The sequence below is a fragment of the Sapajus apella genome, unplaced genomic scaffold (genome assembly GCF_009761245.1).
Source record: "Sapajus apella isolate SASKATOON/1434 unplaced genomic scaffold, GSC_monkey_1.0 scaffold4, whole genome shotgun sequence".
NCBI classification, from domain to species: Eukaryota; Metazoa; Chordata; class Mammalia; order Primates; family Cebidae; genus Sapajus; species Sapajus apella.
The window spans coordinates 35,998,383-36,010,295 of NW_022436944.1; the positions used below are offsets into that span (position 1 = coordinate 35,998,383).

Genomic DNA, 11,913 nt, shown 5'->3' on the forward strand with positions numbered 1-11,913 from the left:
ATTATGAACAATTACATGGCAACAAATTGGATAACCTAGAGGAAATGGATAACTGCCTAGAAAAATACAACTTACCAAGATTGAATCAAGCAGAAATAGAAAGCTCGAACAGATTTATTTTTAATCAAGAGATTAAAGAAGTAATTTAAAACTTTCCTAAAAAGAAAAGTCCAGAGCCAGATGGGTTCATGGTTGATCTATCAGGCATTTAAAGAGTTATTACCAATACTTCCTAAACCCTATCAAAAATAGAATTAAAGGGAATGCTTCCAAACATATTTTTATGAGGCCACTATCACCTTAATATCTAACTCAAACAAAGACACCACAATTTTAAAAAGCTACAGGTGAATATCTCTAATGAAGATTGATACGAAAATCCTTAATAAAATACTAGCAAACCAAATTCAACAACTCATCAAAAAGATTATACATCATAACCAAGTGGAATTTATCCTTGGATGATTTAATATACACAAATCAATCAATATTATCCATCACACTAACAGAACAAGAGATAATAATAACATGATCATCTCAACTGGCATTAAAAAACGCATTTCACAGAGTTCAATATCCTTTCTTGATAAGAAAAACTCTTAACAGTTTAGGTATAGAAGGAAAGTTCCTCAACAAAATAAAGATCATTTATGAAAAACCCACAGCTAACATTTTAATCAACAGGGAACAACTGAAAGCTTTTCCACTAATCTGGTATAAGGCAGGGATGTCTACTCTCACCACTTTTATTCAACACAGTCCTGAAAGTACTAGCAAGAGCAATTAGTCAAGAAAAAGAAAGAAAAAAGTCATCCAAATTGGAAAGAAAGAAGGAAAACTATTTCTATTTGCAGATGGCATGTCCCTATCCGTAGAGAACCCCAAAAATTTCACACACAAAAAAGTTAGAACTAATATATAAACTCAGTAAAGTTGATACAAAATCAACCTACAAAAATCAGTAGCATTTCTACATATAAAACTATGAACTACCTGAAAAAGAAATCAAGAAAAAATCCCATTTATAATTGCATCCTAGAAGTAAAATACTTAAAAATCAATTTAACCAAGGAGGTCAAAGATTGGTACACTGAAAACTATAAAACATTACTGAAAGAAATTGAGAAAGGCACAAATAAAAAGCAAGATATCTAATGTTCATGGATTGGAATATTAATATTGTTACCCATACTACTCAGAGCAATAAACAGATTTAACGCAATCCCTATGAAAATTCCAGTTCACAGAAATAGAAAAAAATAATCCTGAAATTCACATGGACTTACACACGTAACAAACAAACAAACAAAAAAGCCAAAGCAATACTAAGAAAGAAAAACAAAGTTGGAAGCATTATACTTCATGATTTAAAATGTATTACAATGTCAAAATAACCAAAACAGTATTGTACCAGCATAAAAACAGAAACATAGACCAATGGAACAGAATAGAGAGAACCCAGAAATAACTCCAAACATAGAGGGTCAACTAATTTTCAACAAGAATGCCAAGAGGATACTATGGGGAAAGAATAGTCTCCATAATAAATGGTGCTAGGAAACTGTATTTCTACATATAAAAGAGAGAAATAGAACATTTATCTTACATTATACACAAAAATCAACTCAAACTGGAAAAAAGACTTGAATATAAGACTGGAAACCATAAAACTCTTAGAAGAGAAGATGGGGGAAAGCTCTTTAACATTGGCTTTGAAAATAATTTTTTTGGATATCACACCAAAGGCTCAGGCTACAAAAGCAAAAATAAATAAATGGGAACTACATCAAACTCAAAGCTTCTGCACAGTAAATGAGTGCACAACAAAATGAAAAGGCAATCTATGAATTGGAAAAAATATTTGCAAAGCACATATCTGATAAGGGGTTAATATCCAAAATTTGTAAAGAACTCTTACCACTCAATAGCAGAAAGATATTACATGGCGGGTTTTTAAACAGGCAAAGGAATTGAACAGGCATTTCTCCAAAGAAGACATAAATATGTCCAATGGATATATGAAAAGGTGCTCAACATCACTAATCATCAGGGAAATGCAAATTAAAACCACTATGAGACATTACCTCATACCCATTAGTATGGCTATTACCAAAAAGACAAGAAATAACAAATGTCGGTTAACGTATGAAGAAAAGAGTATCCTGGTACACTGTTGTTGGGAATGTAGACTGGAACAGCCTGCCTTAGTCTGTTTCCTCTTGCTTATAACAGAATATCTGAAACAAAGTAATATATAAAGAAAAGAAATTGATTGCTTACATTTACGTAGCCTGAGAAGTCCAAGGTTAAGAGACCACCTCTCGTGAGGGCCTTCTTGCTGGTAGGAACTCTCTTTGAAGTCCCAAGGCAGCACAGGCATCACATGGTGAGAGGGTTCAGCGTGCTAGCTCAGGTCTCTCTTCCTCTGCTTATAAAGACACCAGTCCCACTCCCATGTTAACCTATTAATCCATTAATTCAAGAATTAATTATAATCAAGATTATAACATTCATGAGGACAGTGCCCCCATGACCCAATCACCTCTTAAAGGTCCTACCTCTCAGTGCTGCCACAGTGGGGATTAAATTTCAACAGGAGTTTTGGAAGGAACAAATATTCAAACATAGCACAGCCATTATGGAAAACAATATGGAAATTCCTACAGAAATTAAGAATTACCATATGATCTAGCAATTCCTTTGCTGGGTATATTCTCAAATGAGAAGAAATCACCACTTGGTCAAGAAACATGGGCACCACCTGGTCCCATGTTTCTTGCAGCACTATTCACAATAGCCAAGCTATGCAAGCAACCTGAGTGTTCATCGACGGATGAATGGATAAAGGAAATAAGAGATAGATAGATATACAATGGAATATTAGCCTTAAAATGGAGATCCTGCCAGGAAATACGTGAAATGCATGAAATAAGCCAGACACAGAAAGTAAAATCTTGGGAAGATGTAGGTCAAAGGATACAAAGTAACAGACAAATAGGATAAGCAAGTCTAGAGAGCTATGTATAACATGAGGACTGCAGTTAATCAAATTGTATTGTTTAGGGGAAAGAACTATGACATTTGCCATGCTGCATTGTCATTATCTCCTTATGTGTTTCCCTCACTGGCCTGGGAACACACAGAAGATGGAATTTGGTCTTAAAACTCTCTGTAGTGCTGGATACATGAAAGAAAACTGATAAACCTTTTCCTCTTACGATGACTATATAAACAATTGGACATGTAGTTTTGCAAAAGAGTTAAAGAAAGATAAAAAAATAAGTAAAAATATATGCTTGAACAAATTGCTGAATGATTTAATCCAAGGGAAAAAAGAATATTTACTCAGACTCTTTCCATTTATGTGTGACTTATAAGCTTCATCACCACGCATTTCATAAGCTTGGCTATCTTTGAGTTTTCATTCAGGAAGGCTGCCTACAATCCACTAAGCAGATTGGGCCTCTCCAAAGGCCTTGGGCAGGTCAGGACACTCCTGTCACCCCCACCCTTCCTGTCACCAGAAAACATAGAAAGTGCAGGTCATGCTAGTGAATAAAGACAAGACCTGATGACCACCTGCAATTGTCTAATTTGGCATCCTATACACAATTCTTTATTTCCTTTATATTCTTTAAGAAGTTTGCTCCAGAAACTGGAAAGTGTAGTGTGCTTCAGTAAAAAAAATTGCACAGAACTTGACTTTGAATTTTCTAGTTCAAGTGTCAGCCCTGACACATTCCTGTTACATGACTTCCTGCAAGTCTCCTAAACTCTCTATGCCTTGGCTCTGTCAGCTATAAAATAAAGGCAATGATGACTTGCCATTGCCACATGGCAGTTATTGTGAAGATGGCAGGAGCTAATGGGGGAGGATGGACTTTGACAAGGCTACAAAATTGGAGATGTTACCATCACTTTTGCCAAGCAGTAATCTACAGAACAAAATCCCAAAAACTTAGTCCTCTCTCATTGATAGAACCAAACCTTAGCATTTTTTATTCTTTGCTTGAATCAAAGAGCTGACTACATTTTTTGCTTCATTATGCCTAGGAAATAACCACACTATGTCAAAAGTGATATTTTGATTGTAGCAGACTTTACAACAATGAGAGACAGCCTCTTTAAATTGTTGAATCCAGGTACCAGATGTGATACTCAACTGGTGTCAGTGTGGTTACTTGGGTGAAATAAGCTCTTTAAAACCAGCTGTCAATAATTCCATTAAAAAGTGTGCAAAGGACCTAAATAGATATTTCTCAAAAGAAGACATTCAGATGGCCAACAGGTATAGGAAAAAAATGCTCAACATCACTAATCATCAGAGAAATGCAAATCAAAACCACAAGAAGATATCATCTTAACCTAGTTAGAATGGCTATTAAAAAAAAAAAAAAAAAAAAAAACAGACAAAAAATAACAGACACTGATGAGTATTTTTTTAAAAAAAAGAACTCACATACTGCTGGTGGGAACATAAACTAATACAGCCATTACAAAAAACAACATGGAGATTTCCCAAAAATCTAAAAAGTGAACTACCATAAAATCCAGAAATCCCACTACTGGGTATTTATTGAAAGGAAAGAAATCAGCTATCAAAAAGATACCTGCACCCCCATGCTTACTGCAGCACTATTCACAATAGGAAAGACGTGGAATCAACCAAGTGTCCACCAGCAGATGAATGGATAAGGAAAATGTAGCATATATACACAATGAAATACCATTTGGCCATAAGAAAGAATGAAATCTTGTCATTTGCAGCAACATGGATGGAACTGAAAGTCATTATCTTAAGTGAAATAAGCCAGGTACAGAAATATAAATACTTACACATGATCTCACTCATCTGTGAAAGCTAAAAAACATTGATCTTGTGAGGTAAGAATAGAATGATATTTAAGAGAGGCTGGGAGGGTGTGGAGGAAGGGGAATAAAGAGAGGTTATGTTTGTATGGATACAAACACACAGTAGATAGAAGGAATAAGTTCTAATGTTTAATGATAGAGTAGGGTGTCTATAGTTAACAATGTAATGTATATTTCAAAATAGCTAGAAGAGAGGACTTAAAATATTCTCAAAATATAGAAATGATAAAGCTCAAGGTGATGGATATCTTAAATACCCTGACCGGATCATTACACCTTCAATGCATGTAACAAAATGCCACCTGTTCCCCTATAAGTAGGTAAAAATACTGTGTATTGATTTTTGTTTGTTTGTTTCTGAGATGGAGTCTCGCTCTGTCATCCAGGTTGAAGCACTGTGGCATGATCTCAGCTCACTACAACCTCCGCTTCCAGGGCTCAAGAGATTTTCATGCCCCAGCCTCCTGAGTAGCTGGGACAGCAGGCCTTTGTTGCCATGCCTGGATAATTTTTGTATTTTCAGTAGAGACAGGGTTTCCCCATTTTGCCCAGGCTGGTGTTGAACGCCTGAGCTCAAGTGATCCACCCACCCCAGCCTCCCAAAGTGCTGGGATTACAGATATGAGCCACCACATTCAGCCGATTAAAAAAAAAAAAAAAAAGTGTTCTTTGAAATTAATCTGTCTCTAGGATCTCAGTTTAAAATAACTAAGTGACATTGAACTATTCTTTCTTCAGTTTTTTTTTAATGTTACATGGTATATAATGAGTTTTTAAAAGCCATATTGAAAAATTCACTAAATGCAGCAGCACAAACCTATGCGGCCCTCAGAAAGGTAAAGATATTTCTTTATAGATTGCAAGATTCATTGACTAGGCTACAAAACTTTGTGAAGGTCGCATAATTATACCTTCAAAGCTGTATATCCAGAAACTGACCATCTCTCACCATTTCTGCTGAAACAGCCTAGTGCAAGCCACCATCGTCTCTCTTGCCTGATGACTGCAACAACCACCATGGGTCTCCCTGCTTCTAACCTTTCTTCTTGAAGTCTCTTCTCAACATACATCCAGAGAAACTCCTTTTAAACTTAAGTTACTCTGACCAAAGCCCTCCAGTGGCCCCCAGTTTTACTCAGAGGAAAAAGACAAAATAGCCTGCATGGTCCTATGTGATCTGGTCCCTAGTTTTCTCTCTGACTCATCTCTCACCTTCACTTATACTCTAATCACTTTGACCTACGTGCTGTTCTTTAAATAAGTCAGATACACTCCCTATTTAGGGTCTTTGCACTTGCTGTCTACTCTGCCTGGAAAGCTCTTCTCCATATCTCCATGACTAATTCCCTTATCTCCTTCAAGTCTTATTCAAATGTCAGCTGCTCAATAAGGTCCATCCTGACCACTCTATTTAAAGTGCTCACCTTTGTGCTCCCAGCACACTCAATCCTCCTTAGCTTGCTCTGCTTTTCATTTCACCCTGCCCTGAATCACCTTCTAACATGCTATATAATATTTGTCATGGTTATTAGTTATCTATTTGACATGTCCCCACTTCCAGCTACAACATAAGCACCAAGAAGAATCCTTTTGCTTTCCATGATATGACTCCAGTGCCTGGCATGTAGCAGGCGCTCAACAAATATTTGTTGCATAAATTCATTTTGTTTGAAAAAAACAGACTTCCTGTACTTAAGACAGAATGTTCTATAAAAAGGTTGGAAGGACTCTTGGAAAGATCCCTAGAACTCCCATTATTTTGGTAAATGGAGGACTCAAAGCCTATTGGGCTCTCTTTTATACTTTAATTACTATTATATTTTTAGTCAATTTGTATTAAAAATTTAACCAGAACAGCATAAAACTAAACACATGGCAGATATGTGGAACTAGCAAAACCAGGCCATAGGCATAGTATTTGAAGGGGTTTTTGTTTAAGAGCTCAGAGAAATCTAAAAGAGCAACCAGGCTGTGATTGCAACCAATGCCCAAAGAGGCAGGGGGAGATATGTTCAGAAAGATGAATCTAAAACTCACAGTTGGCAGGTCTCAGTGGCTCAGGACAGCAGTCCCAGCACTTTGGGAGACCAAAGTGGACAGATCACTCAAGGAGTTTGAGACCACCCTGGCCAACATGGGGAAAACTCATCTCTATCAAAAATACAAAAATTAGCCAGGCATGATGGAGCACACCTATAATCCCAGATACTTGGGAGGCTGAGGCATGAGAATCTCTTGAGCCCAGGAGACAAAGGTTGCAGTAAGCCAAGATCGCGCCACTGCACTCCAGCCTGGGCAACAGAGGGAGACTGTTGCAAATAAATAAATAAATAAACTCAAAACCACAAAAATTCGTTTAGATAGTGAGTGGCTCAAACATAAGATACAAGATTAGGTTGGAATGGTTGGGCAAGACAATTTCCTGCAGGATCTCTTTCAAAGGAATCATCTTTTTAGCCTCACAATATTTAAGGCCAAAATATCAGGTAAATATTTGTCATCACTTCACTTTCCTGTAATTCTCTCAATGCTTCATATTTGCTGTTTTTGCAAAATGTAGACGGGGCTCTACTACTATAGCCCAGTGGCAAAATAAATGCCTCCACAGACCTTTCAAAGCTCATTCCTGTGAGTCAGACTACCAGACAGAATTCTGTCTTCAAAGGCTACTGGGCTACATTCAGGGGCTGAAATTTAAAAGGGCCCTTCTATATTTTTTGATACCCTGAACCTGTGTCTTAACATCTGAAGATCAATACAAAAGAGATCAAAAGAGTGATAGATTTTTCTCCTGTGGAATAATTCTCAGCCAATATTTGATTCTTTTATCCCATAGAAGTCATCCCTGATAGTCATCACCATTCCTATGTTTGCTTAGTGAATTCAAATGTAGAAGTACCAACCCCAGGCATCTATAAATTGCACGTGAAGTCTAATTTTAATCAATTTCACATTAACTTTTATTGAAGTGCTCAATAAAAATAATCATTTTCTTGAACCCTAGTAAATTATATGCATGCTGAAGTGTTCAGGGAAAAGCATATTGATGTCTACAATTAACCTTAAAATGAATCAAAGTACAAGATAGGTTAATGGAGGGGTAGAAGAATAGATAAGTGACAGAGCAAGCATATTAAAATGTTAATGATGTAAGCTAGATCCAGAGTACACACATATTCTCTATGAATTCTTTTAATTTTTCTATAGGTTTGAAAAATTTTATTTAAAAATTAAGTAGTTAACTTATTTATTAAAAGTATATATAGTAGGCCGGGTGTAGTGGCTCACGCTTGTAATCTTAACACTTTGAGAGGCCAAGGTGGGCACATCACCTGAGGTCAGGAGTTGGAAACCAGCCTGGGCACATGGTAAAACCCCATCTCTAACAAACACACACACACAAAAAAAAAAAAAAAAAAAAACTAACTGGGATTAGCTGGGAGTGTTGCTGCCTGTAGTACCAGCTACTCTGGAGGGTGAGGCAGGAGAATGGCTTGAACCTGGGAGGCAGAGATTGCAGTGAGGTGAGATCATACCACTACACTCCAGCCTGGTCAACAAAGCAAGACTCCATGTTAAAAAAAAAGAAAAGAAAGGAAAAGAAAAGTATATATGATAATCAAATGTAAAGAGAATGGTAGTCAAACTATGTGAATCCTGGGAAATTAAACAGAGGAGATTCACTTCTCAACATTGCCCCAATTGCCTCTGGGACTACTCTGAGAGGGAGAGTCATTTTTTATCTGAGTTTTTTATCTCTACTACGCCTGTTTAGTCATTAAATACTTAATGTTTTCTTCTTCCTTTGGCCTTACCATTGTAAACTAGTCTCCAATTTTAAAGTCCCCCAAAGCTTTGTATCAATGAAATAATTCATAAAACCTACATGAGTCCCCCATAACATAAGTCAAGTTCTTCTTTCCACACAGATGGTAAATCCTAGATGCATTTCCAAATATTTCATGCCTTCCTGATCAATAAGTGTTCAAAGAGTTGCAAATCCCCTTTATCATAGTTTTCATTCTAGGTGTTACTCTTTCTCTCATATCTAACAAGTATTCTTTTTTAGAGGGTGTGGTTTTTTAGGGAATGTGTCCTTTTTTTAGGGGGTGTGGTTTATCTTACCTCAATTTCTCTTCATTTCTTTGCTACTAACGATCTTTCTTTCAAACTCTCTTTTTCATCTGTTTATACTTTTGTATGGCTTTGTCTCTTTCAGCATGTGAATGAAAGATAAGAAATGCATTTGCAAAAATAAATAGAAATAAACTAAAAAACACCAACCCATAAAACTATTCCTGGGAAAAGAAAATTCCTCTTACCTGGCAAAATCTTTCAGGCTGGTCACTTCAATTTCTCTTTCTTGTCTTCATTACTTAAGAAGCTATTTGAGCCTCAGGAATTCCCTAGAGCACAGGAAGCCTCAAGGGCACAATGACACTTCAGCTTTTCCAGTGTTTAATACTCTCCCAGGGCTGTGGAAGGAGAGCAAGGGGAGGAGCAAGGGTTATGTTTATGGTAACTGACACATTGCTTGCACTCATACATGCTTTATTGCCATTAAATAAAAATGATTATTCACTCTGTAAACACTGGTCTTGAAAATGAACGCAAAAACATAAGAGACAGCATCCTCCAAAAAAAAAGGAATAATAAAGTAATATAAATGAAACTACCCTTTTATAATTTTAATTAAAATTCTCAAGAATAAAAATTAATCATACTTATCCCTATTTCAATGTTTTAGTTTTTACCTAAAGTCTCTAGGCTGTAAGTTTCCTTGAAAGCAGGAACTGGGTGTCATTCATCTTTGTGTCATTCATATCCCCTGATATCCCATAGTAAACAGTCTTACACATATTGAGTCTCAACACACCATATATAATGGATGAATGGACTAATGGATGAATGGATTCATGGTTGGATGGATTGATGGACGGATGAATGAATGAAGAAATAATTTAATGAATGAAACAATGACATATGCTCCCTGCATTGATATGCTTTACCTAGGCAGGGAAGCACAAATGTCTATATAAACCTCGGGTACTCTAAACTATCCCATGTCAATCAGATTATAGATTAGGGTGGAGGGGTGTGTGTGTGCGTGTGTGTGTGTGTGTGTGTGTATCCATTTATATGCATAAGTTAGGGTAAGAGTTAAGCTGCTATAACAAGAAATCTAACAATAATATGGCTTAGAGGACAAAAAAGACTGTTTCTTTCTCACACTGTTTAGTCCAAAGTAGGTATTCCAGGTCAGCGAAGGCTTTTCTCTCCATACTCATTCAGAGACCCAGATGAATGCACACATGTCGCATTCAACACACGGCATCCGAGGTTTCTGCAAGTATCACCAGAGTAGCCAGTGGGAAGGGTGAAAGAGCTAAGCCCAGGGACTTCCTCCTAATCAAGAAAGGCAGAAATGGCTCACATCACTCCAACTACCATTCCATTAGGCAGAGCTTGGTCACACAGCCATGCCCAGCTGCAAGGAGGGCTTGGTTTCCAGCCAGGCAGCCCACACTCAGTTTAACTCTATTACCACAGAAGAAGGTGAGAGATGATGGATTAGGAGTGAGGGGGTCAGCTACCATCACCATCATATTTTGAATACATGCTTATCACCACTATCTCAAAATCAGAGGACCAATACTTGGAATGCAGTGGTGTTTAGTTTCTGGCATAAGTATTCGAGGAAATGGGGTCAAATGAAGTTTCCTGAAATAAACTGTCGCTGAAAGATAGTCTGTCATTAACAGAGTTTAAATTTATGCTTCTCTGGGTTTTTCCAGGATTGCTAAATTTATACAGAAAACCTACAGTGCCTCCTACTCAGAGGATAACTTCCAAAATGATAGACTAGTTCATTCGTCATCAATGTACCCTTAATTTACCCATAATGTAAAGATAACAGGGGCAAAGTTTTGTTCTGCTTGGAAATAGAGTCACTTAGCATATAGCCAAGAAGCAATGTGTTTCCCAAATGTTCCGATTCCCTCAAAGAAATGTTATCATGCATCGAATTCTTCAGCAAAAACAGTTAAGCTCAGCTACTTATTGCCATGCACTCATTCTTCTGCCCCTATCTTCTCAGGAAGCAGTGTTCTGTCCTCTGACTCACTCACCCAGTAACATTCCCTACCTCAAGTCTCTGTTTTATCCTTCCAGGGCCATCTGGAGTATCTTGGATACCAAGATGACCTTGAGCTCAAGGTCTTGAACTCTGTCTAAGACTGACCCTGGTTAATTAGAAAGGTCCTTATTTCTTCTGTTATTTCAGGGTTTTCACCACTTTTGTCTACTCTGTCTCCTGTCTTTGACCCTCAAGACATCTTCCTACTCTTTCTGGGTGCTATTCCCTCACAAGGGAGAAGCTGGCTGGTCTAGTTTGGATTTCTCCCAAAGCTGATCCTGAGACAAGAACTTGGATGTAGGTGATTTATTTGGAAAGTGATCCAAGGAAGCAAGGGAGGAATAGGTAAAGTAAGACCTGAAGAAAGAAAAGCCAAGACGTGTGCTTTCATGAGTGTGCTATCTCTGTAAACAACTGGAATTCAATCCCACTGGGGACCTCTGAGCAACTCTAGAAAAGGACACTCAGAACCGTCCCCATGAGAGACAGTTGCCATCCCTCAGTGGTTGAGGGTTGCCTTTGGGGCTGGGGGAAGTGCGTAAATCCCAGCACATCCCAGCTGCCCAGGAGGGAGGCTAAGCAGGCTCCCTTCTCCATGGGAAAACCCCTCATGCAGAGATGTTGAAGCCTGGACATTCGTCATGGAAGGCAGAGCACATGCTCAGCAGCTGCCCCCAGTAGGTGAGCTGAAAGACACACTACAGGGTCCTGGACCAACAGAACCTGCTGCACTTGGTAACTTCCTCAAAATGGAATCTCTGCAGCCCAAGACCTCACTCACCCCCTATTTTCACCAGAATTGGGACCAGATTCTTCAGATGACAATCCATAACTCCATCCTCTTTGTTCTTACAAACATTTAAACCAAAATCTTGCCGGATGCAGTGGCTCATGCCTGTAATACC

The 11,913-nt window shown here is 37.8% G+C and overlaps 1 protein-coding gene across 4 annotated transcripts in view; it reads right to left on the bottom strand.

The window, feature by feature from the left end:
• LOC116542211 (collagen alpha-4(VI) chain-like) overlaps positions 1 to 9,453 on the bottom strand; it is a 115,706-nt gene extending 106,253 nt beyond the window's left edge. For 2 of the 4 annotated variants that reach the window (XM_032267037.1, XM_032267046.1), the window contains exons 1-2: positions 9,195 to 9,453; positions 8,998 to 9,084 (exon numbers count right to left, since the gene is read on the bottom strand). The gene's annotated coding sequence lies outside the window, so the exon portion shown is untranslated. The remainder of the gene's footprint in view (positions 1 to 8,997; positions 9,085 to 9,194) is intronic. The other 2 variants (XM_032267031.1, XM_032267026.1) reach the window with 2 other exon arrangements.
• Positions 9,454 to 11,913: the final 2,460 nt, after the last annotated feature.